The 24,166-nt window shown below is 42.3% G+C and overlaps 1 pseudogene; it reads left to right on the top strand.

Moving 5' to 3' along the window:
* LOC129529802 (uncharacterized) overlaps positions 1-4,892 on the top strand; it is a 40,003-nt pseudogene extending 35,111 nt beyond the window's left edge.
* The last annotated feature ends 19,274 nt before the right edge of the window (positions 4,893-24,166 follow it).

Genomic DNA, 24,166 nt, shown 5'->3' with positions numbered 1-24,166 from the left:
AAGCTTCCCATACTGGGTCACACTGATTCATAGAGCTCCAGAGGCCAAAGGCATTTGCTCATTCCATCATGCAAGCTGCTCTGGAAAGAAGGCCAGATAAAATCTAAGCCGATGTTTGGATGGACATTATCCTGTGCTCTGTGGGCCAGATTCTCAGCCTATGAAGCTTTGTGGCAATGTGTGTGGAGCCTCATCTCATGCTAGTTGATGGGAATTTCTATAATAAGAGAAACTTAAGCCAAATTCTCAACCAATATAACTCTGTGAATTCCCATAGAATTACGTAAGTTGAGAATCTGGCTTATGTGTATGTACATGTATATAACTCGCATTATTTTATGAGGTCAATCTAACTGTAGAGATGACCATAAAAGTCCCTCCATTACATTAGTATTTTTTTTGGAGGGGTCATGATCTTAGACTAGGATTCCATAATGGAATAAATGGGAAATTATATGTGTGTGTGCATATCTATATGTATAAATATATATATGTGTATACACACACACACACACACACATATATATATACTAGATTCTGTACAAGAATAAGGAAACTCCATGTTACTTGAATCCATTAAGTACCATTGTGATTTTGTTTTATTTTATTTTGTTTCTGTCTTTCCAGGAAGTTTTGTTTTCCTCCATTTTTTTTTTGTTTGTTTGATTGAGATATGGTGATCCCATTTTTGGACAGTTCTACTACAACTTCGGCAGATGAGCTCCTCAAATTGTTGGGAGAGCGCTTGAGAATTCCATTCAGGAAGTTCCAGACACTAGAGCAATTTAGAATTGGCTGTTGGTGCCTTCCCCAGCGCAGGTGGCTTTTATCTTTATTATGGATTGTTCCATGAAACATTTTGGTCATTTGAATTTATTTTCAATGTAACATTTAAATTTGTAAAGAATAAATCCCATGTGTGCAAGAGGGAATAACAGCAGAAAAGGAGACATGGAAACTTTCGCCTTCCCCCTCCAGCCATTGGTTCAGGGCCAGTCCGGGTCTGCACTGGCAGAACATATCAGCCTTTCAACGAATGCCATTTCTTGTACTGTGTAAAAAAGGTTAGTGGTCTTGGTCTGGTGGGACTATGTGGGCAACTGACTACATCACTAGGCCGAGCCCAACGGTGAGCACTGATTCTATGGCACAAAAGCTGAAGAGTGGTTGGACTTAAAAGGGGACATTTCCCATGTCCCTGACTCAGAGCTATTGTGAGACATAGAAAGTCTTTGATGACTCTTCATCACCTCTTCTCACCTGACTGCAGAGACTGGTTTTCTTCCCTGCAGTCTGTGGATGCTGTCTGTCCTCTTTGGTTTCAAGCTTCTCTCACATTTCAAAGGCATTCAATTCAGCCAATTACTAAGCAGATTCTACATTCTCCAGGCCTCTGGTTGGGCTCTAATCTGAGAGAAGGAGTCCAAGTTTAAAGGAGTTCACAGCCTGGAGGAGAAAGGGGAGGCCAAGGTCACGGCCAGCTCATGGCATCATGGAGCTGAGCAGAAATGGAGGTGCAGAGAACTATAGCTTGGGGGGCAGGGTGGGGATCCAGCAGAGAGGATGTAGCCATGGATGAAGCACTTGAAATATGAGTAAGACTTAGGAAGTAGGAAGGGGAATGGGGGAGAATGTTCCAGGCTGAGGAAACCCCATGTACAAAAGCACAAAATAGTAAAGTATGTGTATGATTTTGGGAACCCCCTCAGTGGCTCCCCTTAGCTGTCAGGCTAAAGGGCAAATGCCTCAGCATGTCTAAAAAGCCCTTCACGTGGCTGCTGTTGTTCTGCCTCAAGATTCTTCTTTCTTTGTTTCCCTTCTTCTTGACCTTCACCACAAACATTCTTAATTACAAGGGCCATGCCTGCTCATATTCCTGCATGTTTGCATTTGCTACCTGAATCATCCTTATCCTCTTTTTTTCTGGCTTTCTCCCATCCTTCAGAACTCTACTTAAACTTTTCCAGGATTCTTCCCTGACTCCTTCTTTCCTCCCTCGAGGGACATTTGATGTCCCTCACGGTATTTTGATGGCCCCTTGTACACAGTTCCACAGCATTGTCATTGCTGAACCTGTTGAGATAGTATATGGGCCTCTCAGCTCTGAATCCGAAGCACCTAACATGCTGGACAATGTCAGCGAGGAAAAATTTTTCTTCTACCCTCTTGAGTTTGGTGATTGAGGGCTGGCAAATTAAGCTGACAAAAAAACAAATTAGCAAGAGAAAAACACAGATTTAATTACATATGTAGATGGGGAGTTCACAAAGAAATGTAATTCAGGGAGGTATTAGAATTTGGGTCTTATATACCATCTTTTTTTTTTTTTTTTTTTTTTGGTGAAGTCTCGCTCTGTTGCCAGGCTGGAGTGCAGTGGCGCAATCTCAGTTCACTGCAACTTCCGCCTCCCAGGTTCAAGTGATTCTCCTGCCTCAGCCTCCCGAGTAGCTGGGACTACAGGCGCGTGCCACCACACCCAGCTAATTTTTGTATTTTTAGTAGAGACGGGGTTTCACCATGTTGGCCAGATGGTCTCCATCTCTTGACCTCATGATCTGCCTGCCTCGGCCTCCCAAAGTGCTGGGATTACAGGCATGAGCCACCACAGCCAGCCTATGTACCATCTTAAGAGGGGATGAGGAGGGGCAGAGGGATACTTCTGGGAGAACAAATGACTTTTAGGAAAAACAAATGGGCCCTTAGGAGAAGATGGGTGATATAACAGTTTTATGTCAATGTCTGTTTAGGTGATTGATCTTAACTGGGGCTGACTTCCTCTTTGTTGGTAAGGGTCCATTTCCCCTGGTTGTGAAACTCTGGGAGAGGGGATTTATGACGGTTGAATTCTTTTGGGAGGCTCTGCTTTTAGAAAGACAAAGGAGGTTCAGAAAAATCTTATTCCTGCAGCTGTTGATTCTCAGATGTCTTCAGCTCAAAATAATCCTTATGCCACTGTAGCATATCCTGGACCCCTTCACTAGTACATAGTAGATGCTCCAAAAAATATTTGATAAACAAATAAGTTTTTCAAACCTGCTTCTTTTCTAGTGTTCCCCCTCTTGATAAAAGGCACCATCATTGGCTAATTGCTCAAGCTATAAACCTAGAAGTCAGCCTTGATTTCTCTGTAGTGCCATATCCAATCCATTAGCTGTTCTTGTCAGCTGTGCCTCCGAGACATATGAGTCTATCCACTCCTCTATCTCCACTACAATCCCCTCATCTCAGGCACTATCATCTCTTACCTGGGCAACTGCAAGAGCCTCTTAATGTGTCTCTCCCAACTCCCACACTTGTCTCTGCATAATCAACCACCTGTACAGAAGTCAGATTGACCTTTCTTACGGGTAAATTGGAACATTTCTGCCTGAACTGCAGATTCCCCTAAAAAATATTCTGTGGTAAAGTTCACTATTATATTAGGTTGTGCAATCTAAGGAAGCTGGAGTGAGGAACAAAGGAAGTGAGGCAGGGAAGGATGGTGAGCCAATAAAGGGCGTGTTACTGAGCTAGCCACTCTTTAGTATCAAGTGAAACTGATTGCTGGAGCTGATGGGCTGGCTTCAGAGAAGGCATGTAAGGTCTGCCTCTCAAGATAGTCTGTCCCAGGGGAAGAAGGGGGAAGAAATATCAACTCTTCTCTCCTGTAGATCAACAGTCCACTCCATGAGACAGTAACTCCCTGCACTTATGAGTTGCACACATATGGGCTCCTTGTGGGTGCCTCAGCGGCCATGTCACCTTGTCAGTGGGGAAAATCCTAAGGGGACGTGAGAGGCACATGGATGAGGCATGAGGTGAAGTCACATTGGAGTGTGTCTACATGAAGTTAATCATAGAGTGTGTACAGAGCTGGCCACCATTGCAGCTAGGACAGAAAAACTAGTCAAGGCCCATTCAACAGATGAGGTTGAGAAGATGTTAAGGGATAGCATCTAAGAGGTGTCTGATGTTCTGCCACTCCTGCCTAAAACCCCCCTGTCACTTCCTATTCATTTCATCTAAAATGGCTGGCCTACACGACTCCCACCTACTACCCAACTCATCTCCTCTTACCCCCTCTTCAGACCTCCACTTCAGCCACACTGACCTTGCTGTTTCTTAAATATACCAACATTGTTTGCACCCTAAAGGCTTCACATTTACTGATCTCCCTCCCTGCAAAACCCTCCTCTCAGATTCACGTGGCTGCTATCTACTTGTCACGGAGGTGTCAGTCCAAAAATTCCCTCCTTAGAGAGCCCCTCTCTGATCGCCTTACTGAATGTAGGCTTTACCCCCACCTAGCCACTCTCTACCACCTGGGTTTATTTTCCTGACAGCATGGGTCTCCATCTGTGACTACCCCAGACACCCATTTGCTTTCATATTGCCTTTCTCCCATGACTAGAATGCAAATGCCATGTAGATTTAGAGCTGGCTGGTGGGAGGTTCAGATGCTGGGCTCAGGAAGAAAGTGGACCTGTTCTCATTTCACCTCAGGACCAGGCCCCTTAAGGCTTCCACGTGATAATTGGTAAATCAGATATTTCAATGGGGGTCAAAACGAAAGAGCTCGAAGAGATCTAACACCCCTCTCCACATCCCCACCATCCACAATGGCACCTTTATTTCCACTAATAATAGTAATTTCTCATTTTTGTTTCTCTCTCCTCCCCATTTAAAATTCTTTGATGGTTTCTCATTGCCTCCAGGATAAAATCCTGAACCCTTTGGATTTTGTAGAAGATCCTCCTGGATCTCCACTGCATCTCCTTGCTTTCTTTCCTGCTTGTTCTTTTGCAGGACTGTGGAAGATGGATGAACAGGCTGTGCACAGCATCGTTCTAGAGAGCATTATTGTCATCTCTGTGAGCGCGGTACCCCCGCAAATTCAGCAGGGCATAACCTGAACCTGGCTTCCAAACACCCTGCTGCTCTTGCTCCCTAGGGCCCTTGTGCTTCCTGTTTGCTCTGCTTGGAAAGCATAGTTCGTAATGCCTGCCTGTCTAGAATGGATCGCCTCCTCCAGGAAGCCTTTCCCTCTCCTCTGTGCCCTCGTAACATCCTGCCACATTCTGGTCATAATGCTTACCTTGCTGTGCTATAACTGTGTTGATTGGTCTCTGTTCTCCTCTAGTGTGATGGATTGTATCAAAAATGCCTGTGACATGTAGTCTATCCATCCAGTGGAATATTATTTAGCCTTAAAAAGAATAGAAATTCTGACTCATGCTACAACATGGATGAACCTTGAGGACACTATACTAAATGAAGTCAGCCAGTCACAAAAGGACAAATGATTCCACTTACATGGGTACCTAAAAGCGGTCAGACTCACAGAGATAGAAAATAGAATGGTGGTTGTCAGAGGCTGGGAGAAGGGGAAATGGAGAATTAGTGTTTAATGGGTGCAGTTTCAGTTTTGCAAGATAAAGAGTTCTGGAGCTCGGCTGCACAACAATATGAATAACTTAACCTTAGTGAGCTGTATATTTAAAAATGATTAAGATAGTAAATTTTATGTTATGTGTATTTTACCACAATCAAAACTTAAAAAAAAATGGCTGCAACAATAATTCTTGGCCCATGTGTTTTTGCTGATACCTGATCAAGTGATGGATCTTGAGGGATCCAGTGATTTCCACTTCCCTTGAACCTGGGCAGGCAGTTATGATTGCCTTGACATGCAGCACGTGGGAGAGGTGATGCTATGTGGCGCTCAGTGGCTGGGTCATAAAAGGCAACACAGATTTGGCCTGGCTTTTGCTTTTTTGGGATGCCTGCCTTGGGATCCCAGAGGCATTCTATAAGAAGTCTGGCTGCTCAGAGGCCATCATGTTAGAAAAGCCACATGGAGGGACCACATAGAGATACAGGGAGGTGCCCAAGAAACTCAAGCTGTCCATCGCCCAGCTGTTTGAGTCTTTCCAGCATCAACTCTCAGACATGTGAGTAAGTGAGCCTTGGATAATTTCAGCCTCCAGCCTCTGAGCTGCCCCAGATGATCATGAGTGGAACAGGTATAAGTTGTCTTTTTTGAGTCCTGCCCATGTCACAGATTTGTGAGCAAATTGAATGCTATTCTTAGAGTGACCAATTTGTCCTGGTTTGCCTGGGTCTTTCCCTATTTTAGCACCAAAAGTCCCACATCCCAGGAATCCCCAGTCTCAGGCAAAACTGAATGGTCGGTGTTACAGGCTGAATTGTTCCACCCCCTCCAAACCCTGCAAATTTATATGTTGAAGTCGTAACCCACAGTACCTCAAAATGCGACTGTAATTGGAGATACGGACTTTGAAAAGATAATTAAGCTAAAATGAGGACATTAGGGTGGGCCCTGATGCAATATGAATGGCTGGTGTTTTAACAAGAGGAGATTAAAAGACAAACAACACACAGACCAAGGGGCAAACGTGAGGACACAGCAAGGAGGAGGTGATCTACAAGTCAAGGAGAGAGATTCAGAAGACGCCAACCCTGCTAATACCTTGATCTTGTACTTCCAGCCTCCAGAACTGTGGGAAAATACATTTCTGCTGTTTAAGCCACCCAGTCTGTGGTATTTGTTATGGCAGCCCTAGCAAACTAATACGGTTGGTCACTCTTACGGACTGAATGTTTGTGTCCCCTCAAATTCATATGTTGAAGTGCTAACCCCCAATGTGATCATATTTGGAGGTGCAGCCTTTGGGAGGTGATTAGATTTAGGTGATATCATGAGAATGGGCCCCTCATGATGAGATTTGTGCCTTTATAGGAAGAGGACGAGAAAGGGAATTCTCTGTGTGTGTGTGTGTGTGTGCATTGAAGAAAGGCCATGTAAGGACACAGTGAGAAGGTTGCCATCTATAAGCCAAGAAGAAAGCCCTCACCAAGAACCAAATCTGCTGACACCATGAACTTCTCAGCCTCAGAACTGTGAGAAATAAATGTCTGTTGTATAAGCCTCTCAGTCTCTGGTATTTAATAGCTTGAACTAATTAAGATTGTCACCGTGGTTGCTCTTGTAGTGAGACCTTAAATTTTGTGGTGGTTTATTATGCAGCAGTCAATAACAAGGCCAACTTGATAGTGGCCTCCTTGAGGTCAGGGGTCATAGCTTTCATTATTCTATTCCCAGCACTCTGCACATAAATATTATTTAAATTTTTTTTAAATGTCGGAATCACTGGCTAAACAACTGAGTATATTGGGGAGAGGGGCAGTAACTGTCCCAAATGGGCAACACCTTAGGTGAATTATATAACTGGGTTTTGGAATGTCTGAGTACATAAAGCTATGTAACAAAATGGATTGCCTTTAGCAGTTTAACCCCATTCCTTTCCTCCTGGCAAGCTCAGGCAGTATGATTGCCTCTACCTCTCTGCAATTGCTCAGTGGCCCAAATGTGGTTACCAATCAGACCTTTCGCTTATTTAATCTCCCACTCGGCAGGGGCTATCGAAACGTATAAAAATCATCCTGGCTTACGTCTGCTTCCCCAATCATCACTGGATGAGATTTCAAACCATTATCTGTCTGTAATGATGTCTCTCTTCTCTCAATAGTGTCCAGATTTATTGAATTTGAAAGTCTTGGATCCTTCTTGCTAGGGATGAACCTCCAGGGTTTACAACTCCTCACCCAGGTCTCAATTTATAGTCATCAACAGCTGTTCAGCATATGCTATTTAAGCTGCAGGTGTACTCTGCTAGTAAAATAAACACCCCGATTCTCATTTGTGTGCAATTCAGAATATTACCCAGATGTTGGGATGAATACAATGGGATCATCTGTGGGAAAAGCACATTAGCTGCTGTGATGAGCAGAGGCCCTTGACAGAGATGATGTACAGGCTGGAGTGAGACATGCCGGGGTGGTGAATGCCAAAAGGCCACACCAGTGGATCCCATCCTCAAGCCACAGCCTGACTCTGTCATTGTTGCAAATTGTTGATTTAGGGATAAAAGATCTAGATTAAAAGAAATAAAGAATTCCAGAGCTTTCTGCCCCATTTGGAGCTGGACTCTGTTTGTAGTCTCAGGAGGTCAATAGTCAGTGGAATTGTCCTGGTCCCAGGAGACAGGCTGTGAGACACTAAGTCCTCTCACTTCTGTGCTGGCTGCTTCCAGCCTATGCACCTGAGCAGAGGGCTACAGTGGTGGGGCAGGAACAATGACAAGGACAAGAGGAGCTTTCTGGGCTTGCCTACCTCCTGACTCAGCAGTGTCAGGTCAAGGCCCGCAATCTCCCAACTTGGGAGTGAGGATGCAGCAGGTGAGAAAGAGAAGGCAGTTTTTAAGTATTGAGTTGTCATTAAAGTATAATATACAAACAAAAAACTATATAAATTATAAATGTACATGTCAATCAATTTTCTTAAACTGAACACACCCACATAACCAATATCCAGATTAAGAAATGAAGCGTGACATGCAGCACTCCAGAAGCCCCCTCATGCTCCCTAGTCACAATTCCCATTGCCCAGGGTCACCTCTATCCTGACATCTAACAGTGTCAAGAAGTTTTGCCTGTTTGGGGACTTTATACAGGTTCAATCATCAATATATATCCCTTTTGGTCTGGTTTCTATTGCCTGACATAATATCTGTGAAAGTCACAAATATGTTGTGTGTAGTTATAGAACATTCATTCTTATGGCTGTATGGTCTTCCTTTGTGAGAATACCACTATTTATCCATTCTGCTGTTGATACGCATTTGGTTAGTTTCCGGTTTGGGCTATTATGGAAAATGCTGCTAAAAACACTGTAGTATTTACTTTTAGGTAATATAAGTAAACACTGCTGTTGAATGTAGACCTAGGAGTCGACCGGATCATAGGATATGGGCAGTAGATTGTGGTTGTTCTAATTCATTCAGGGGAGGTTTGCTTAAAAGAAGTGAAAACATGGAGGATCATTATTCTGCCATATTGCCGTCTCAGGGATAGACCAAAGAAATTTCAAGAGGAGAAGAGAAAAAGGTGTGGATGTTGTCCCTTGGCTTTACTTCTCATTTACTTCTCAGTGCTTCCTCCTGCACACATACACCCAGGCACGAACCCCATACATGGCCTTTACTCTCACAAAATGAGTTGTGAGGAGAAGCCTTCTTCTTGAGATGTTTTGAGGGACTGTCACAAAGACCCCTTGCCCCCAAATATGTCCCCCATTGGTGCGATGTTGATGTCTGAATTTCCTTGGTAAAACATGACGAGTGAATAACAAATCACTGTGGAAAAGGTAATGTTTTGACTTGAAAGGCTACAGTAGGCTGATCTGAGGTCGGGTGCTAGATGCCAACATCAGCTGCATGCCGACACCGAGCCAGTTAAGCCAGGTGGCTACAGGCTGGGGTGATTACCAAGTCAACATGACATCAGACATTAAATCTGAGTGAGGGTCTCTGTCAGAGTCAGAATCAGTGGACAAATCTGAGATCAACCCTTGGGAAGTGTATAAAAACCTTGAAGCCCAGAAGACAACCAGATCAATCCAATCAGACACTCTGGGGGCTAACCCCAGGCATCAGTACCCAGTGGTCACCCAGTAACCCCAGGTGGTCACAATGTATAGCCAAGAGGTGATTCTGCTCCCCAGGGTAAATTTCAACCCCTAGGGGACATTTGGCAGTATCTTTTAGGACATTTTTGGTTGTCACAGCTGGGTGTGAGTGCTATTGGCGTCTAGCCAGTAGAGGCCCAGGATGCTGCTACACACCCTACAGTGCACAGGAGAGGACAGCCCCCGCAACAGAGAATCAGCGAGCCCCAAATGACAATAGTGCTGAAGCTGAGAAACTCTATTCTAGGCAAATTCTCACGGATAGCAGTAACGGGCCCTCCTGCCTTCTGGAGGCTAAAGATGACATCTCGTTTTCCTCTTCACCTCTCAAAGAAAGTAATCTGCATGAAAGGAACCAGGAAAAATGAGATGGAAAAATTCACTTCCCTACCTCTGGTAATATCCAGCCTGTGCCCAGAAACTGGGTGACATGCTGTTGTCCTTAACCCTGAGTTGGAGCCAGGTCTCACGTTGTGGATAATTAAGTACCATTGCCTTGAATCAAAAATCCCCTTTCAGTATTGTGATGTGCACCTGTAATCCCAGCTCCTCGGGATGCTGAGGCAGGAGAATCACTTGGACCTGGGAGGTAGAGGCTGCAGTGAGCCGAGATCGCACCACTTCATTCCAGCCTGGGTGACAGAGCAAGACTCCATCTCAAAAAAAAAAAAATCCCCTTTCATTTGAAATTTGGAAACTTAAAAAAAATTCTCATTGTTATTGTAGGGTAGGGTTCATTCATGGCTTGCTGTTGGACTCATGTGTGGTTATATCCTAGGTGGAGAACATACTGAAGGCAGTTTTCACATCCCATAATGAAATGCCTTAAAAATGGTCTGTCCATGTCAAATGTGCTGCACAGCTTCACACCCCTGGCCCAGAATTTATAACATATTTTTTTTTGAATCACTCATACGAGATACTGGCTTATAATAACATTTAAATGTGTCACATATTTATATTTTATGTCCCAAGGAGAATATTCCTTAAGAGCAGGGTCTGGCTCGCCCTCCCCCTCCATCCCCCCACCCCCCAACACATACACCCATGTCTAGCAGAGTGCTTTACATATTGTAGGTGCTCAGAAAATGACTGTGGGAGGAAAGACAAAAAAAAAAAAAAGAAAGAAAAGAAAAGAAAAAAGGAGGAAGGGAGGCAGAAAGGGAGGGAAGGAGGAGGAAGATATAATGTAGGCCTGATATATCTGAATCATGTAACCACAGTGAGCCGTGATCTAATGACATTCTATAGGGTGTCTGAACATCCAGAAAACATAGGATAAACTTATTGCCAAGCAGTATGTTAGCTACATTTTCAAATAATATTCTCAGTGTATTTCTCCTCAACCTATTATAATCTTTTCTTTATGTTTCTAGACTTTCTGGACACTCTGGAGTATATTTACTTGTATTTTTGTTTATACATTTACAAATACACTTATAAATATCTATTTATAAATACACTTTTTCCCTGTGTTTCCAGACATTCTGTAATATTATATATTTAGCATAGTACAATATAAACTTTTTTTCAGAGTAAAAATTGGACCCGTTGCTTTAAATTTAGGAGTACCTCACCTTAGAAGATTTATGGAAATAGAAGAAAAATGTAGTGAGCATATTATTTGAAATAGAAACTAACATATTGTTTAAGTATATGTTTATCCTGTTGTTCTTGACTTTTTGGATACCCTGTGTTAATAATTTGGGAAAAAATCCATTTATTTGAGTAATCAGTGATGCCATCAAGGTTTGGATGGTGCTTGTTTTAAGGAGACCATCTGCTGAAGCAAAGCTTCCAAGGACCCCTGCCTTGGTGGAACCTGGGGAGGCTTATTAAAAGAACACGTTTCTGGGCCCTACTCCAGACCAGCTAGAGCAGAGCTTTAGAATCTACATTTTAAACAAGTTCCCCTGGTAATTCTTGTGCACCCAAGATACATTGTGTTAAAGTCGACAGTTTTTATAACTCCCCAATGCAACTGCATGATACAAGCAGATGCATGGTGAGTAGCAAATTCAATAAGTCCCCGAGTCACTAAGGCCAACAAATAAAACAGTCAAGTAGAGGCAACTGCTGGCTCAGAGCCAGGAGCATCCTTTTGGGGCTGCTTTTATGAGAAGGGGGGCACTTGCAATTTGGTTCCTGGAGGATACCAAGAATTGCCTTCTAATAATAACAACATAATAACAGTAACAAAAATAAAATCGCTAGCAGCCACTGAGTGTTTACTAGGTGTTAAATGATCTCCTAAGCATATTACATGTATCTAATCCCCCCAACAACACTAAAAGATAGGTACAGTTGTTTTCCCCATTTTATAGAAGAGGAAGCTGAGGCACAGAAAGGCTATGAGCCCACCTAAGATCACACAATAAGAAAGGAGCAGAGCTGGGGCTTCACATTCAGGCAGGCCAACCTCTAGTCCTGTGGGTGTGCCCACTGAACCTTGTGCTAGACATTATTTGTTCTTTGGAGAGAATGAAGAATGGAATCTGGACTTATAATGACACTCATTGAGAGGCTTTGCTTGGAGTGGTCCGTTTACAAATGAATAATGTGAGATAAGTGAATTCCCACTATATGCCAAGCATGTTTTAGGCCCTGGGTGTGTGAAAATGAAAGAAGCAGTGTGTTTTCCAACTTCAAGTAGCTCACAGTCCTTAAGGAGGAGGCATATCATCACATATGTCCATGTAAACTTGCAGCCCTGGTTAATGCTACTCTGAGCATGTGTGAAGCAGGCAGTCTGGCCTAGACAGGGAAGGCTTGTTGTCTGAATGGGACACTGTGGGGATGGCTCGTCTCTGCTCCATGATGTCTGGGGCTTCACCTGGGATGCCTTGAAGGCTGGGCTCAGCAGAGTCTATTAACTGAAGCCCTAACATGTGGCCTGTCCATGTGGCTTGGGCTTTTAGGAGCAGGGCAGCTGAATTTCAAGAGGATGCATCCCAACAGGGCTTTCCGAGTGACGTTTCAGGAGAACTAAGCAGAAGTCACGTAGCCTTTTATGATCCAGAGTTGCAAATTACCCAGTTCTATTTCCACCTAATCCATTGGTCTAAACAGACACCACCCTGCCCAGATTCAAAAGGAGGGAACATAGATCTCACTCCTCAGTGAGTTTCATTCCACAACATTCATAATTTAAAAGGAGAGTTTGTCCATATGAGAGCAATAGACACTGTGGATTACTAGAGGGTGGTGGGGGCCGGGGTGGGTTAAAAAGCTACTTGTTGGGTACTATGCTCACTACTAGGGTGGCAGGCTCAGTACTTGAAACCTCAGCATCATGCAATCTTCCCATGTAACAAATACGCACATGTACCCCCCTGTATCTAAAATAAAAGTCAAAAATTTTTAAAAGGAAATCATGATAAATATTTATGTTAAATATATCATTAAAAGCTACATTTATGGCTGGGCGTGGTGGCTCATGCCTGTAATCCCAGCACTTTGGGAGGCCGAGGCTGGTGGATCACCTGAGGTCAGGAGTTCAAGAGCAGCCTGGCCAACATGGTGAAACACCATCTCTACTAAAAAAAATAATAATAATACAAAAAATAGCCAGGGATGATGGCGGGCATCTATAATCTCAGCTACCAGGGAGGCTGAGGCTGGAGAATCACTTGAACCCAGGAGGCAGAAGTGGCAGTGAGTGGAGATCGTGCCATTGCACTCCAGCCTGGGCTACAAGAGCGAAACTCGGTCTCAAAAAAAGAAAGAAAGAAAGAAAGAAAAAGAAAGAAAGAAAGAAAGAAAGAAAGAAAGAAAGAAAGAAAGAAAGAGAAAGAAAGAAAGAAAGAAAATAAGCAAGCAAGCTACATTGATTTAAAAAAAGAGAGGAGAGTTTGTTAACCAAGTGGAATAACTTTTTAATTTTGAACACTTATTTGCTATATTTGGCAGAAGAGTTTTTTTGGAGTGCCTCGTGTCATACCCATCAGCCACTTTCTATTGTCCCGTGGATTTGATTGGTGGAAACTGGGAGAATATCTCAGGACTTGTATCACTTCCTCAGGTGAATCAGAACTCCGGGGGTGGAACTTAGCAATCTGTAATTTAACAAGCCCTCCAGGTAATTTTTATGTGAGCTAAAGCTTGAGCAACACATTATGCTCTACAGCATAGAACCCCCAAATGACTGAGGAATTGAAGGTCCCACACTACATCCTGAGACTTCCTGCTTCCTTTCTCCATCCTTCTTAGTGAGTACTGCCCACCAGGTTTATACCCCTCTATCCTTCTTCCACTCTTTATTACCTTTGCTGCAAGGGTAGAATATCAGAGGACTCCTTTCTTGAGGAACTGAGTGATTCTGAAGCAAAGTTCTTTAGATTGGCAGCACCCTAGACCACAGTGAAGCAGCTTGGTTTTTGCCAGGTTTCCCTACAACAAAGGCCATCAGTTGACAAGTTCTACTATCCTCGCATACAGAACTTCCATTCGGCTTTGTGGTGCTTCTCTCTTAAATATGAGTAGACGGTCAAGAATCAGCAGACATTTGGAGAAATGCCTCTGGCACACAAAAGGCAGAGATCAAATAAGTAAACTCATAGAATGAAGGGACACAGAGGAAATGCGAAAATTCAGGGAACAGAAGAAAATTTCAACAATAATAATGGCAGCAATAAAAACTCTAATAATCATTAATGCTCCTACTTATAAGAGAAGACACTGGATTCATGAAACAGGAAGATGACACGATAAAATCGAACAAATGCAGAAGTGCAATTTCATGGAAATTAAAATAGGGTGCTTACAAATTTTAGTAGAGGGGTTGCAAGATAAAGTTGAAAATAATTTCTCAGAAAGTATAACAAAAAAAACTAAGAAATGAAGCATGGGGGAGACCGGTCTGGGCAACGTGGCGAAACCCCATCTCTATAAAAAAAATACAAAAATTAGCAGGACATGGTGATATGTGCCTGTAGTCCCAGCTACTCAGAAGACTGAAGTGGGAGGATAGCTTGAGCCTAAGAGGTCAAAGCTACAGTGAGCTGTGATTGTGCCACTGCATTCCAGCCTGGATAACAGAGCAAGACCCTGTCTCAAAAAAAAAAGAAGCATGGGGGAGAAAAATTTTTTAAAAACAAGATGTAAGGCATATTTCACCAGCCTGACCACTTCCCAGCCAAGCAGCCAAGGAAATCCTGTTATTCAGCAAATATTAAGATGGGAGCCCCATTTGTCAGGTATCTGTACGTGCGATGCATGGAGCTTTGCAGCACGTATATCTCACCAATGTTGGGCTCTACTGCGGTGAGCTGAGCCAAAGATCCCTGAGGGTGAGGGAATTAATTGTGGAGTTGTGTTTCCATAGAAGATAACACTGAAGAACCATTGGGATGTCAAGCCCCAGATCCAAAGTGGGCTCCCCAAAGTGAGGTCAGAGCCATGGGAGGGCTAAACTGAACAGAGCAGGGCGATGCAAGAAAGTTTAGGTTTTGTTTTACTGCCTCCCTCCTACCCACCCAAGCAGAAGGGAAAGAGAAAGACAGAGAGAAGGCTGAAAGAGGACCAAGTCATATATTTGATCGCTGGAGTTATAGTTATCAAAAATGGCTATGGAAGTTTATAAGTGCAAGGGTGACTATCATTCAATTGTAAGTGTGTGAATTGCTGCAAGGCAAACTTCCATTTTCTCCCCAGGCTGTCAGTAATAAAGTCACTATACACACATGACTTTGTGTTAGTGGGTTGAATTTTGGATGTGTGTGAATACAGAAAAAAGAACAGGGATGCCCTATGTTGTGCAATGGGGAGGTTCAGAACAAGACTCATTCAGAAGGAAGAGCTTGTGGCCAGCCATGGCTAGGACAAACATTAACCACCTCCCATCCCTTTATCCCCAATCCTTCAAGTCCCTAGAGAGGCTGGGAGTGATTTAAGGTCCTCTGCACACATTGGAAGATGTTTGAACAAATGCCGTTTGAAACTCAAGGGCAGGGTTGCCTTAGCTGAGGTCGTCGTTACATAGACACAATTTCATTTAAATTCATGACAAATCTGCAGGTTCATCATTACTGTAGTGATTTTACAGAGGAGGAAACTTAAAGAGTTTAAAATGGATGTTGGACAACTTACCCAAGGTGATCCAGTTTTAAGTGGCCTGGCTGGGATTGAGAGCCAGGCCTTATTGGTTCCAAAGCTCATGCTTCTCCCATTACACCAGGTCCCACAGCAAGGAATGATATGCCAAGTTCAAGTCATCCAACCCCTTGCTGAAAGCACTACACCTCTGGGCTGCTGGGTTTTGATATGGCTGAATATACTCTAGTGTGGGGTAGCTTTTGGTCTAAGGATTGGTGTTTATCTCCATCTTTAATCTTTCCTGATTGCTTAAGGCTTTTTCTTCTCTCCTCCTCCTCCTCCTCTTCCTCCCCCAAACCCTCCTCCTTGTTCTTCCTCCCCCCAACCCTCCTCCTTCTTCATCCAAAACCTATTCTGTTTCCTTCCATAAGCAAGCAAGCATGAGACATAGACAGCCTCATTTATTTTAACTATAAAGGAAGAGCCCTGGGAAGTTAATCAGACTGCCAGGAATCTGGAATTTGCTGATGAATGGACATTTGGCTGAGCATAGTAAATTCTCAGCTAATTGAAAGCAGATAACAAGAGTAATGCATCTACCTTGAAAAACATCACATTCCTAATAAATAATTGGAAATGGCAATCTTTTGACATATGAACTGAGGGGGAAAAGTCTTAAATAAATTCTGGACTAATTCCTGTCACATATATTATACTGTATTTAGCAGTTGTGCTATATGAGAAGATTAAAAGCTATAAATCTCTTTGCAACACCATCTACAGCAGTGTTTTCAATCCAGAATAAATAGGAGTGGGGTTCTTAGAGTGCCACATAGAATATTGACTTCCATGGTTTTAATGTTGCGTATGTGTGTGTGCGTGTGCGTGTGTGTGCATGTGTGTTTCGGGCGTGGTGGTGGTGATTTCCTTCTCTCTATCTGAGGAGACAGATATTTAAAGAGATCCAGCAGATCATCCTGGTGATCTGACTGCTGCCACAAACTGGATCTTCTAGGAGGCTTTTGCTAACCTCAGTGTGATCCATAGACTGAAAGAAACATGGGCATCACCTGGAAGCTTGTTAGAAACGCAGAATTTCAGGCCTTATCTCAGACCTACTGAATCAAAATTTGTGTTTCTATTTTGCTTTATTATAATTTTTTAAATCTGCATTTTAACAGGATCCCCAGGGGATTCATCCTAGGGGATTCATTTGCACATTCGCCTTTAAGAAGTATCATTCTAGTTCAACCACTGTGAAAGTCAGTGTGGAGATTCCTCAGGGATCCGGAACTAGACATACCATTTGACCCAGCCATCCCATTACTGGGTATATACCCAAAGGACTATAAATCATGCTGCTATAAAGACACATGCACACGTATGTTTATTGCGGCACTATTCACAATAGCAAAGACTTGGAACCAACCCAAATGTCCATCAACGATAGACTGGATTAAGAAAATGTGGCACATATACACCATGAAATACTATGCAGCTATAAAAAAGGATGAGTTCATGTCCTTTGTAGGGACATGGATGAAGCTGGAAACCATCATTCTCAGCAAACTATCGCAAGGACAGAAAACCAAACACTGCATGTTCTCACTTATAGGTGGGAATTGAACAATGAGAACACTTGGACACAGGAAGGGAAACATCACACTCTGAGGACTGTCATGGGGTGGGGGGAGGGGGGAGGGATAGCATTAGGAGATATACCTAATGCTAAATGACGAGTTAATGGGTGCAGCACACCAGCATGGCACATGTATACATATGTAACTAACCTGCACATTGTGCACATGTACCCTAAAACTTAAAGTATAATTAAAAAAAAAAGAAGTATCATTCTAGTGTTCAATCCAGGACAATTTTACATAACTTGAGTGATAGCAGAGCCAACTTGATTCATCCAGAATTGATTTCATCCCAGGCTCTGGAAGAAGTCTAATGCTCAGGCTATGTCCTCAGAAAGACCTTCATTTTCCTCCTGCTTTGTCATAAGAGCTGACCTCTACCTCCTTCCCAGGCCCTCCCTTGACACTGAGTTCCAGAAGCCAGGTCTTTGTCCTGCCCCCTCACTCCTACTCCCTACTTCAGTCTCTCTCTGGGTCCCCAGTCTGGAGAGCATTTCCTCTGGACTGGGAATCACTAGCTGGGTCCTCTTTTAGCCTATTGGGGACTACAGCCCTGCCCAGGGTTATCTCAGGTCTTTGCCTGCTACCAGCTTTCTTGGACAGTACCCACCTGTCTGCCCACTGAAGCCAGGGGGTTGCAGTGATGGACAGCCCACCGGCAAGCTACTGCAGGAGGGGGCCAATGACCTCTATGGCCTGTCCCTGCATTGGAATCATCTTGGATTTCTGCGTGATGCAGACTTATTAAGATTTCTGAAGTCAGTTACTTTTAAGAAGGGAGATTTAGCCATCATTTCTTGAACAACTACTGTATGTCTGGGTACACCACTAGACGCTTTCCTTATGTTATCTTGTTCATTTCTCACAACAGCCCAACAATATATGCATTTTTGAAACTGTCACTAAGATATAGCATTCAGTAAGATGCACAGATTGTGACTGTACAGTCAGATAAATTTTGATACTGTATGCACCTGTGCAACCCACAACACAGTGAAAATACAGACCACTTTTGTCACCATAAAGGGTTCCTTTGTGCCCCTTTTTAGTGAACTCTCTCCACCCTAGAGGCTATTACTATTCCGATGTCTATTCCCATAGATTCATTTGGCTCTTCTGGAAGTACATATAAATGGAATCATATGGTGTGATACTCTTTTGTGTCTGGCTTCTTTCACTCAACATAAGGTTCACAAGAGGCATTCATGTTGTATGTATCAGTAGATCCTGATGGGATATTTTAATCCCCATGTCACCTGTGAGCAAGTGGAAGATTGGAGAAATTGGCTAACTCATCTTTGTCATAGGAAAAGGGTCCAGGTCAGTTTGACTCAAGAACCATCTCAAACTCCCCTTCAGGTTGGATCTCACCAAATAGTTTAGATTGTATTTTTCTGAATGAATGCCACTCTATTGTCCTCTGCATTTGGAGATTCTGTCTAATTCTTACTGCTGGCTGCCCTGCCCTGGCTTTTGATCATGAGTTTCTGTTTTTACCTGGATGGAAGTGCGGGGTCCAGAGTTGAATGGAGCCTTCAAAGGTGATTTCATCCAAGCATCCTTGGGAGGAAGTGTCCTGAGTAGAGTCTAGAACAGAGTGAAAGGGGATCCCCTCTCCTGTGGTCCCTCAGAGGTGAAAACCTCCCCCTTCTCCTTGGGGTGAGATTAGGGAATGTGATGGGGTTAATTTTATGTGTCAACTTGAATGGATTGGGGTGCTCAAATATTTGGCTAAACATTATTTCTGGGTGTGTCTGTGAGGGTGTTTCTTGATGAAATTAGCATTTGAATTGGTAAACTTCGTCAAGCAGACTATACTCTTCATTGTGGCTGGGCATCATCCAATCTACTGAGCGTCCAAATGGAACAAAAAGGTGGAGGAAGATTTGCTCTCTCTCTGCCTGAGTGCTTGAGCTGAAACTGGATTTCTCCTGCTCTTGAGCTTTACACCATTGGCACTCCTGGTTTTCAGGCCTTTAAGCTCAGACTAGAACTACACCATGGGCTTTCCTGGGGCTCCACCTTGCAGCCAGTAGATCATGGGACTTCTCAGCTTCCATAATTGCTCCAGCCAATTCCCTATAATCTCTCTCTCTCTCTATACACACACACACACACACACACACACACACACACACTATTGGTTCTGAGTCTGTGGAGAACCCTGACTCAAATGAGGACATTTGAATGTCCTGTTAGTTATGCCCCAATGTTTCACTAATATTTCCTGCAAGAAGGCCTTTATCTGCTAGCGGAGAACCAAAATTCCTACACCCTGTCCCTCACAGACCTCACAGGCTGATCAAATGCGAAAAGAATGTGAAATGATTTGTAAACTGTAAAGTGCTCTATAAAACTAAGGTGTTGTTGCAGTTCCTCACTCTTGGGTTCTGGGTTGCTTCAAAGTGAAACTTAAAAAGTGAAAGCCAAAAGGATAAATTTCCAATCCCCCATCTGGAAAGAAGAATTTGACTATGATGCTGTTGCTATGTAATTTCTTTTTTCACTCTTGGGGCTTTCTTTTATGAATAGAAATACATTCTATTTTATTGCTTTTACCTCCTAGAAGACTTTCCCCCCAAGATACCCTAGCCAACCAGTTTGTTTCAGTTTTTCTTTGAACACTTAAAATGGAAAAGATAGAAATGTAGAATAATTAAAATAATTATTACAGAATTAGTTATACAAAAGAATTGCTATCAAACCTAATTCCAGGGAGAGAAAAGAATAAGAATAATCTGGAACTTGGGTTGGGTAGAAGAAAATTTTCCTGACAGAGCTAATTATTTAACTAGAATGGATTCATATTAGGAGCATGCTTGGCAAATTTTTAAAATTTGCAATAGCTGATCATCTCCAGTAAGATTAAATCTGTAATTTCTTTAGAGATAATTATTAAATTATTCCTATTTTCCTTTTTGCCTATTGTAAAACTCCTAATTTCTTTCACTTCCCTTCATAGATTTTTTTAGTTAGACTGTTCAATCATCCCTATAACTTTTTGCATGGCCTTTCTGAAATTTTAAATGGTAGAATTCAGAAGAAGATACTTTACAGTGAAAGGATTATTTCAGACCCTGTGTACAATACTCCTGCTTATATGATCTCTCTTGGACCTTGATTAAATGACAGAGTTACTCAGCTAACATGTTTAGAAGTTAAGTCTGCAGGTGTTTTAGTCATATAAGGCCATGGCTATATTGAGATTTATTGTTTTGAATTTATTTTACTGTATTGAATCCCAGCAATTCTCTCTGTTAATCTCCTTCCTCTTAATTTGTGGCTTTTCCCCCAGTTTTATCAGGGGATTTTGATAGTGTAGTCGCCCGCTGCCATGGTAGCTTCTTCCCTGGCTTCCTCCATGGCTAGCATGCCATTATGTGTAAACATGGTAAGCAGACTTACTGTTCATCTTCCCAGGTCACCAATGGAAAGGCTAGTATCAAATGGACCCTAAACTGACCTTCAGAGCATTGTTCAAGTGTGAGGGTTCATACTGCCTTGCCAATGGTGGTACAGCATAGCTGTTAAGAGCACTCACTGTGTTTATTTGTTGAGCTTTGGGCAGGGTATGGGGTGGCTCTTCATGGGCAATTTAGATAAAGATGCTCTATAAATGCCATGCCCTCGTGCCATTTCTAAAATGTCATGAGCAGAGTAATATAAAGGCTTGCATGAACAGAGCTAGGCTTTAAAGGCAGGTTCTGCCACTTACTAGCTGAAGAACCTTGGGCAAGTTACTTATCTTCTCTGAGCCTCAGTTTCCTCATCAACAAAAATTGAGATAATAATGGCCACTTCACAGAGTTGTCAGGATTAATGGAGTTTGTAAAGTACCTGGCATATTCAGGAGACCACTATCTGGTGACCACTCCATTCGTAATGGATCTCTGGGTATGAGCTTTAAGCCTGTGCCCTTTCCAAAAGTTGTGTGGTTTGGAGTACGTGGATTTCTCCAGTTTACTAATGAATTTGTCCTTTGAAACCAAATCAAGAATTCCTTAAAGTCAAGAGTGATTACACACATTGCCTATGCAGTGATTTAAGATTGGAAATTCTGCTGAGTTAATTTCTTACAAAGTTATGAAGTTTCCTTTCCTGTAGCATTTTCTTCTCAGAACTTAGCAGCTTATCTTGCTCCAATTTTATTCCTGTATTTTTCAAAACACAGAAATCACATACAGTACTCCCCCCCCATTTGCAGGGGATACGTTTCAAGACCCCCAGGGGATGCCTGAAGCCGCAAAGAGTACGGAACTCTATAAGTACTATTTTTTTAAAAAAAAATCTAATAACTGAGATGGCTACTAGGTCACTAACAAGTGACCTAGTAGCATAGACAGCATGGGCCCACTGGACAAAAGGGGAATTCATGTCCCAGGCAGGATGGAGTGGGACGGCATGAGATTTCATCATGCTACTCATACGGTGCATAATTTAAAACTTATGAATTGTTTATTTCTGGAATTTTCCATTTAATATTTTTGGACTGCTATTGACTGTGGGTAACTGAAACTGCAGAAAGCAAAATCATGGATAAGGGGGACTATCGTATAAAGTTCTGTTATTTCTCAGGCAATCCCTTTTCACTTTTGTTATGTAAGATTTATACAGGCACTTTTATGATTGTCCCACACAGCCTTTTCAGTCCAGACCTCCTTCCAGGTGGTGGGCCAGTCATTTTCCTATATGTGCTGGAGTGAAGCAACAGGTCTGGCCAACTCCCATGTAACCAGAGCTTCTACAATGAGCTTGCCCACAAAACCACAACACGTTGCTGTCGCCTCTACATTTCGGGCATGACCTGTCCTTGTTTTCAGTTCAGTGGTTACTCATTCATGGGTAGCTTAATCTACTTTAGGTCATTAATAAAGATGTTAAATAAGGACTTATCTGACAGTAAAGCCCCCTGCCCTCACCCCCACCATAGGTGGCTCTGTTAGAAAGCCCTGGAATGAAGAAAAAAAGGACACTTTGTGTTATCACAACAAACTATCCCCTTTTAGTGAATTATAGAAACCGTGGATCCAGTGAGTGTGGAACATGTCACATGTTTAGTCTTTAATGATCAGTTTGTTCCAAAGACTAAGAGAATGTTTGTATTCAACAAACTAAATTTGGTTTGAATCCGGACTTGGAGGTTGTCCCAATGGATTCAAGCAGACTGAAAAGTCATGAACAAAGGGATGTTGGGATAATGAAGTGTCCTGCTTAAGCTCATCCTTCCATGGCTTTCTAATTTGGGAAAGAGACATCTAACAGAGCCACTGGGGGACACCTTCAGATGAGTCTTTATTTACCATCTCTATTAATGACCTAGAATATCAGCTTGCAACAGGAAATTAATAGATCTAGGCATTGATCATCAATGGTTGGTAACATCATAGAGAGGCAACAAGATATTATGTACTTCTGATAGAAGAACACACCCACCACTTACGAACAAAGTGCAAATCCAAATCTGATCAACCTCTAGATCCTGCTACCAATTTACAGGAAATAGAAAATAGAAAGACAGAGAACATGTTAAATGGTACCATGGAGGTACAATCAACGAAATCCAGACTGTAGGGAATCTGTAGGACAAATAATCCTGTTTCTTTACAAATTGAAGGAAAAAATAGTGATAGAGGAGGCACCTACAAAATTAAAGAGATTCAAGAGGCAAATTATTCCATTAAAATGTGTTGACTTTATTTAGATACTAGTTCAAACAACAAATAGTTTTAAAAAGATTTATGAGATAAGTGGAAATTTGAGCACTGACTGGGTATTTGATGATATTAAAAAATTATTAAATTTTAAGATATGATAATAGTACTGAGCGTATGTTTTTTTAAGAGTCTTTATCATTTAAAGATGCATACTGAAATATTTACAGATGCGATGATCTGATGTCTGTGATTTGCTGCAAAATAACATGGGAGAGAGAGAGAAGAGAGTGAGGGTATAGATGAAAGAAGATTGGTAATTGTTAAAGTTGGCTAATAGGGGCTCATTGTACTATTCTTTTTACTTTTGTAAGTGTTTAAAGTTTTCCATAATTAAAAAAAAAGGTAAATCAAGGCACTGTGAAATCCTAAATCTCAAGAGAGAAAGCAAAATCAAGAAATATATGATGGAAGTATGCAGTAGTCTGAAAAGCATTGTAAATTATGTTCAATATTCTATATATGCTTAGCCAAAGTGGTGGATTAATTCATTTTAGAAAGAATCTCAACAAGACTTGAAGGATCTTGCTTAAGGTTCTGAAACTGATGGTAGAGTCTGACTCTGAACCCCTCTTTCTGCTTTAAGATTTGCACTTTAACCGTCAAGCTGTACATCTTCTGTGTCCAGGTGTAGGAGAGGCAAAGGATGAAAAAAAAGCAAACCACCAAAAACACCGTATTTATTAGCTGGTGTTTTTGTGCCAGGCACTTTATATATGGATAATCTCATTTTAATCCTAACTTTAAACCTATCTCAATGCCTTGAGGTCGGTATTATTGTTCCTAGTAAACGGATGGTGAAACTGAGGCTGAGAAAAATAAAATAACTTGCTCAGAGTCATATAGCCAGAAATAAAGAACCCAAAAAGTAAACTACCTGGGTATTTGCCTAACTCAGTCTGATGTCAGAACATCCTGATATCCTGAGCAAACTAACGCAGGAGCAGAAAACCAAACACTACATGTTCTCGTAAGTGGGAGCTAAACAACAAGAACGCACGAACACAAAGAGGGGAACAACAGACACTGGGGCCCACTCGGGGGTGGAGGGTGGGAGGAGGGAGAGGATCAGAAAAACTACCTGTCGGGTACTATGCTTATTACCTGGGTGACGAGATAATCTGTACACTAAACCCTGTAACACACAGTTTACCTATATAACAAACCTGCACATGTATCCCTGAACCTAAAATAAAAGTAAAAAAAAAAGGCCAGGCGCGGTGGCTCACGCCTGTAATCCCAGCACTTTGGGAGGC

This window comes from Gorilla gorilla, chromosome X (assembly GCF_029281585.2).
Source record: "Gorilla gorilla gorilla isolate KB3781 chromosome X, NHGRI_mGorGor1-v2.1_pri, whole genome shotgun sequence".
Taxonomy (NCBI): Eukaryota; Metazoa; Chordata; class Mammalia; order Primates; family Hominidae; genus Gorilla; species Gorilla gorilla.
This window is presented reverse-complemented; position numbering and strand designations above follow the sequence as displayed.